Source organism: Schistocerca serialis, chromosome 5, assembly GCF_023864345.2.
Source record: "Schistocerca serialis cubense isolate TAMUIC-IGC-003099 chromosome 5, iqSchSeri2.2, whole genome shotgun sequence".
Classification (NCBI taxonomy): Eukaryota; Metazoa; Arthropoda; class Insecta; order Orthoptera; family Acrididae; genus Schistocerca; species Schistocerca serialis.
The window spans coordinates 623,940-631,803 of record NC_064642.1 but is presented as its reverse complement, the minus strand read 5'-3'; positions in this window follow the sequence as shown (position 1 = coordinate 631,803).

The following is a 7,864-nucleotide window of genomic DNA, read 5'->3' as shown; positions in this document are numbered from 1 at the left end:
CACAGAGAATAAAAACGAGGAACAGAATAGATCACAGACGATAGAGAACAAGAGAAACTGAGACAAAGAAAAGACAAAACGAACTAAAACCACACAGTGTGTGACGGTGGTTGGCCGACAATAGATATAAAAAAGGAAAAGCCAACCACTTAGAAACACATTAAAAAATCAGTTTAAAATCATAGGCCAAAGGCCAGAATCAACACAAAACAATAAGATAAAACAGAAACACTCAGATTAAATGATAAAATCCCCCTGCCCGAATAAAACGTAAAACTAAGTCAGCCATAGTGGAGTCGTCTGTTAAAAGGACAAGGAGCGTAGCAGGCAGCGCAAATGTCTGCCTGACCACAGCTAAAAGGGGGCAGGCCATCAAAATGTGGGCCACTGTCAAAGCCGCCCCACAACGACATAGAGGAGGGTCCTGCCGGCGCAGTAAATAACTGTGGGTCAGCCGGGAGTGGCCAATGTGGAGCCGGCAAAGAACTACTGAGTCCCTGCGAGTGGCTCGCAGGGATGACCGCCACACAGCCGTCGTCTCCTTGACAGCACGGAGTTTATTGCGCATTGTCAGTTCGCGCCATTCATCGTCCCATAGCGCCAAGATTTTGCGGCGGAAGACTGCCCGCAAATCAGTCTCTGGGAGGCCAACGTCCAGAGATGGCTTACTGGTGGCCTCTTTCGCCAGGCGGTCAACATGTTCGTTACCCGGGATACCGACATGACCGGGGGTCCATACAAAGACCACAGAGCGGCCGCAACGGGCAAGAGTATGTAGAGACTCTTGGATAGCCATCACCAGACGAGAACGAGGGAAACACTGGTCGAGAGCTCGTAAACCGCTCAGGGAATCTCTACAGATCACGAAGGACTCACCTGAGCAGGAGCGGATATACTCCAGGGCATGAAAGATGGCGACCTGTTCAGCAGTGTAAACGCTGCAGCCATCCTGCAAGGAACGTTGTTCGGAACGGTCCCCTAGAGTGAGCGCACACCCGACACGACCAGCAACCATCGAACCGTCAGTGTAAACAATACCAGAGCCCTGATACGTGGCTAGGATGGAATAAAAGCGGCGGCGGAAGGCCTCTGGAGGGACTGAGTCCTTCGGGCCCTGGGCTAAGTCGAGCCGAAGGCAAGGGTGACGATCACACCATGGGGGTGTATGCAAAGTAGCCCGGAAAGGAGGTGGAACAGTGAAAACCTGAAGCCCAGAGAGGAGCCCTTTGATGCGGACCGCTATTGTACAACCAGACCGGGGCCGACATTCTGGCAGACGGACGACCGATCGCGGGAACAGGAGACGATAGTTGGGATGCCCGGGCGAGCTTAGAACATTGGCAGCATAAGCGGCCAGCAAACGTTGGCGTCGGAACCGCAGGGGAGGTACACCTGCCTCCACTAGTACGCTGTCCACAGGGCTGGTGCGGAAAGCACCAGTGGCAAGGCGTATCCCGCTGTAGTGAATTGGGTCCAGCACCCGTAACGCAGATGGGGATGCTGAGCCATAAGCCAGGCTCCCATAATCCAGACGGGACTGGATTAACGCCTGGTAGAGCCGCAACAGGGTAGAGCGGTCGGCGCCCCAGCCGGTGTGGCTCAAACATCTCAGAGCGTTTAGATACCGCCAACACGTCTGTTTATGCTGCCGGATATGAGGCAGCCAAATCAACCGGGCATCGAAAACCACCCCCAAAAACCTGTTGGTCTCCACCGCAGCAAGGAGTTCGCCGTTAAGAGAAAGCTGCGGCTCCGGGTGGACAGTACGTCGCCGGCAGAAATGCATAACGCGGGTCTTGGCTGCCGAAAACTGAAACCCATGCGCTACAGCCCAGGACTGCGCCTTACGGATAGCGCCCTGTAGCTGACGTTCAACAGCTGCAATGCCAGTAGAGCTGTAATAAAGGCAGAAGTCGTCAGCATACAGGGAAGCGGAGACAGAATTTCCCACGGCCGCAGCAAGCCCGTTAATGCCCTGTGGCACACCGTTCTCCTGGACGTGGGAGGAACTATACGAGGCCGCGACTTGCACGCGGAAGGTACGACACGACAGAAAATTGCGGATAAAAATCGGCAGAGGACCCCGAAGACCCCATCCATGAAGCGTAGAAAGAATGTGATGACGCCATGTCGTATCGTACGCCTTCCGCATGTCGAAAAAGACAGCGACCAGGTGCTGACGGCGGGCAAAGGCAGTACGGATGGCGGACTCCAGGCTCACCAGATTGTCGGTGGTGGAGCGGCCTCTACGGAACCCACCCTGAGATGGAGCCAGAAGGCCCCGAGACTCCAGTACCCAATGCAAGCGTCGGCTCACCATCCGTTCAAGCAACTTGAAAAGAACGTTGGTGAGGCTAATGGGGCGGTAGCTGTCCACCTCCAGAGGGGTCTTTTCATGTTTCAAAACGGGGATGACAATGCCTTCCCGCCATTGCGACGGAAACTCCCCCCTCGACTCAAAGACGGTTGTAAAGATCGAGAAGGCGCCGCTGGCAGTCCACTGAAAGGTGTTTCAGCAGCTGACAGTGGATGCCATCTGGCCCAGGAGCGGTATCAGAGCAAGCAGCTAGGGCACTGCGAAATTCCCACTCACTGAATGGAGCATTGTAAGATTCCGGGTGGTTGGTGCGAAACGAAAGGGTCCGACGTTCCAGCCGCTCTTTAATGGAGCGGAAGGCCTGGGGTTAATTCGCAGAAGCGGAACTCATAGCAAAATGCTCTGCTAAGCGATTTGCAATGACGTCGGAGTCAGTACAAACGGCTCCATTCAGTGAGAGCGCAGGGACGCTGGCAGGGGTCCGATAGCCGTAGACGAGTCGAATCTTGGCTCAGACCTGCGAGGGAGTGACATGGAGGCCAATGGTGGACACATACCGCTCCCAGCACTCCTTCTTGCCTTGGCGGATAAGGAGGCGGGCCCGCGCACGCAGCCGTTCGAAGGCGATAAGGTGGGCTATGGAGGGATGTCGCTTGTGACGCTGGAGCGCCCGCCGGCGATCTTTAATCGCTTCAGCGATCTCAGGCGACCACCAAGGCACAGCCTTCCGCCGAGGGGACCCAGAAGAACGGGGAATGGCAGATTCGGCGGCAGTAAAGATTCCAGTGGTGACCGATTGAATCACCGCATCAATGTCATCAGTAGAGAGAGGCTCAAAAGAGGCAGTGGAGGAGAACAAATCCCAGTCAGCCTTATTCATAGCCCATCTGCTAGGGCTATGAGAAGAGTGACGCTGTGGTAGTGACAGAAAGATCGGAAAGTGGTCACTACCACACAGGTCGTCATGCACACTCCATTGGACAGACGGTAAGAGGCTATGGCTACAGATGGAAAGGTCAATGGCGGAGTAGGTGCCATGCGCCACACTGAATTGTGTGAAGGCACCATCATTTAACAGCGAGAGATCGAGCTGCGACAATAAATGCTCAACGATGGCGCCTCGACCTGTGGCCACTGACCCACCCCACAGAGGGTTATGGCCGTTGAAGTCGCCCAATAGCAAGAAAGATGGCGGCAATTGGGCGACCAGTGCTGCCAGGACATGCTGCGAGACATCACCATCCGGTGGAATGTAAAGACTGCAGATGGTAACAGCCTGTGGCGTCCACACGCGTACAGCGACAGCCTCTAAAGGCGTCTGGAGAGGGACAGACTCGCTGTGCAGAGTGTGAAGGACATATATGCAGACGCCACCAGACACCCTTTCATAAGCTCCTCGGTTCTTATAATAACCCCGATAGCCACGGAGGGCGGGGGTTCGCATTGCTGGAAACCAAGTTTCCTGGAGAGCAATGCAGAAGAAAGGGCGAAGTCTGATAAGTTGGCGGAGCTCAGCTAGATGGTGGAAAAAACCGCCGCAGTTCCACTGGAGGATGGTATTGTCCATGGCGGAGAAAGGCGTGACGGGACTGGGAAGGCAGATTACGCCGCTGGGTCACCTGCTGCCTCCGATTGAGCACCCGTGCTAGTGCTATCAATGGCGTCTGAGGGACCGGCGAGATCGAGGTCCTCAGCGGACGCCAGGATCTCCACCTCGTCCTCAGACGCAGAGCTGGAAGGTAGCGGGGGGGTGGCTGCCACCGCGAGTTCCTTGGTCTTAGAGCTCTTCTTCTTTGATTTCTCACGCTGCTCCTTGGGTTTAACTGGCTGGGAGGGCATCACCGATTCAGTCTCCGGGACTGAGGAGGATCGTGAAGCCCGTCGACCAGCTGATTGCGGGCACTTACGCCACTGTCGTTCGTCAGCCTTCCCACTGGTGGAAACCTGGGAAGGGAGGGACCCGAGGGACCCCTTGCGAACGTGAGAAGCCGAAGAAGTTGGACTCTTCTCCGGCTTAGAAGCAGAGACGGACGTCCCTGATGGGGGGGGGGGGGAAGGTGTTGCCCCTGAGGTAGGTGGCGCAGGAGCAATCCGCCGGGTAGAGCCCCCCACTGGCAAGGGGGCAGGAGGAGTTGTACCACTCAGCGATCCGGCTGGAAGTCGCGAAACTGATGGGGCGAGCACAGGTGTTGTAGCAGCGGCGTAGGATGATGTCATACTCACAGGATGTAATCGGTCGTATTTCCTTTTGGCCTCAGTATAAGTCAGTCCAGGGTCTTATATTCCATGATTTTGCGTTCTTTCTGGAAGATTCTGCAGTCTGGCGAGCAGGGGGAATGGTGCTCCCCGCAGTTGACACAGATGGGAGGCGGGGCACATGGAGTATTGGGATGAGACGGGCGTCCGCAATCTCGACATGTGAGGCTGGAAGTGCAGCGGGAAGACATGTGGCCGAACTTCCAGCACTTGAAGCACCGCATCGGGGGAGGAATATAGGGCCTGACGTAACATCGCTAGACCATCACCTTGACCTTTTCCGGTAACGTATCACCCTCGAAGGCCAAGATGAAGGCACCGGTAGCTATCTGATTTTCCTTCGGACCCCGATGAACGCGCCGGACGAAATGTACACCTCTGCGCTCCAAGTTGGCGTGCAGCTCGTCATCAGACTGCAAAAGAAGGTCCTTATGGTAAATAACTCCCTGGACCATATTTAAACTCTTACGCGGTGTGATCGTAACAGCAACATCCCCCAACTTGTCACAAGCAAGTAACCGCCGTGACTGGGCAGAGGATGCCGTTTGGATCAGGACCGATCCAGAGCGCATTTTTGACAAGCCCTCCACCTTCCCAAACTTGTCCTCTAAATGCTCGACGAAGAACTGAGGCTTTGTGGAGAGAAAAGACTCCCCATCAGCTCTCGTAGAAACTAAGAATTGGGGCGAATAATTGCTACTGCCATCCTGAGATTTACGTTCCTCCCACGGCGTGGCCAGAGAGGGGAACGTTTTCGGATTGTACTTTTCAGCATTAAATTGAGCCCGAGAACGCTTAGAGACTGCTGGCGGTTGGCCGCCAGCGAGAGATGATGTACCACGCTTCATTGCGGGTCTTCCGCCCTGATGCCACCTACTCCGACCAAGGGCCCTCCCCACGGGCGCCACCCAGCCGCAGCAATACCCACCCGGCAGGACGGCCATTGCCGGGAGTCCTGATGCCCCAAGGAGATGGGCATCTACTCCTTGGCATACGTGGGGAGTTAAAGGCGCAGGCATCAGTAGAGCGATCCCTGTGTTGTCAGGGGGCTACAACCAACAGGGTACATGCCGGCCCCACCACAACGGACTGGCTACCGTGCTGGATCTTAGGTGCAAAAATGTCCAAGGCCGTCGTCTCAGGTAAAAGAAACACTGCACAGTGCAGCGTGGGAATCGCACCCAGGGACGGATCCTCGCCCAAAAGATGGAAAACGAGCGGGACCCCAGTGCAACGACGAAAAAGCCGGCTAAAGGTCTCAACGCACGACGGATACAGTGCACCATGTAAGGCGCCATTCCCCAATTGGCTCGCTCTTCGGAATAATTTAGAAATATGGAGGTCAAACCCGAGAGGGGACCATTACATAAGGCCGAAACAGTTGAGACTCCTTTTAGTCGCCTCGTACGACAGGCAGGAATACCGCGGGCCTATTCTTACCCCCGAACCCGCAGGGGGTTGCCTGTAGTTGTTTTTCCGCTTGGCTCGCTTGTGTTCCTCCCAGAGATCGGTGAGGAACTGCACTCCGTCCGCTTGTTTTTTTGCGATTATGGCGTGCGCTGTCATCGCGAACGTCCACATGGTCGCGACGCGTTTGGGTCTTGGGAAACATTTTGCAGCCGGGATCGTGAGGGCTGTGGCTTCTATAGTTCGGTGGTCCGCCCTGTTCATGAGTGCCACCATTTTCCTGCACGTGTCCCATATCGCCTGACTTGTCGGACATGTGAAGCGGTGTTCCACGGTGTCGATCTCGTTGCACGCTTCGCAGTGCGGGGACTCGCGCATGCCGATGCGCGCTAGCCGCTCGTTCGTGGGTATCTTCTTGTGTACGACTTTGTACCACGTGTCTCTAGCTTCCGGAGGTATGGCTTTCTCAGAGAGATTCTTCCAGACTTGTGGCCAGTCGTGGTCTGGAAGATTCGTCTCTGTTCTGCTTCGTCCTTGTTTGCCTCTCAGTGCACGATAGATTTTCGCTGCAGTTCTCATCTCCTTCACTGCTAGCGTGGATGAGATGTAGCTACCGTCCATTACTATCTGCTTCAAGTAGCGCATCTTGTAGGGTATTCTACTGACGTCTACCGGCGCTTCTCCGGAATCGGGTCTGTGTTCTTTCAGTAGAGACGACGTGGTACAGTCTACACTTCTGTCCTCCATTTGTAGAGCTCGGTGGAGCAACAGTGCAGCGCATTTTGTCGTGACATCTATCATGCCCAGTCCCCCTTCTTCTCTAGGGAGAGTGCTGGTGGCTTGCGACACTTTGAATATTTCCCACCTCCACAGCAGGTAGTACACAGCGCTTCCTATACACTTCCCTATTTCTATTGGTACGTTTGACTTGTGCCATGTACCAAGCCTTCGCCAGGATCGTTTCGTTGATCAGCTGCGTTTCCTGATCCAACGTTAGGTTTCTGTTGGAGTGTGTCCTGACCAGCCCTCTCGTGGTGTTCAGGATGATCCGCCAGTTTTCTGCGGCCATTTTGAGTGGGCAGGCCTGCAGCTGAACACCTAGGACTTTATATTTGTCGGTCACCTGGTACCATGGTCTGGCCTCTCTGTTTCATGTTTCCTATCGGGAGGAGCACGGTTTTTTTGGGGTTGGTTTTCGCCCCCAGATGCCTTTCCAAAGGATTCAATTATTGGGAGGACTTTGTCGATATCCTCTTTACCGTCCACGAAAATGCTCAAGTCATCGGCATATGCCATACATGTCACTTTTATATCTTGCAGCATGTACCCGTTGACGGTGGCAGCGAGTTTCCTGAGGACTGGGTCGAGGGCTACTGTGAAGAGTGCCATTGACAGTGGGCACCCTTGCCTCACCGATTTCCCCAGTTTTATCGGCTTAGATGTCCAGCCATTTACAGTAACTCTTGACGTGGCATTTGTTAACATGTTTTTGATGAGCGAATTCGGAGCCAAAACCTAGTCTTGCCAAGGTCTTCAGCAGGTACCGGTGACCGAACCAGTCGAAGGCCTTTTGGAAGTCTACAGAGATGATCACTGCAGTCGCTCTGTTGGATGCTGTGGGCTATAACGTCTCTGTACGTGCAGACGGCGTCGAAGATGTTTCTGCCTAACACTGCACATGTCTGCCATGGGCTGATTGCTTTTTTGAGGGCGAGCTTCATATTTTCCGCGACGCAATTTGCTACTAGCTTGTAGTCCGCATTTAGGAGGGTAATTGGGCGGAAGTCTGATAGCGTTTTTGGCGCCTAGTTTTCGGTATCAGCGTGATGGTCCCTTCCAGGAAGGGAGGTGGTATCTCCTTCCCGTCCAGAATTTCGTTCACAA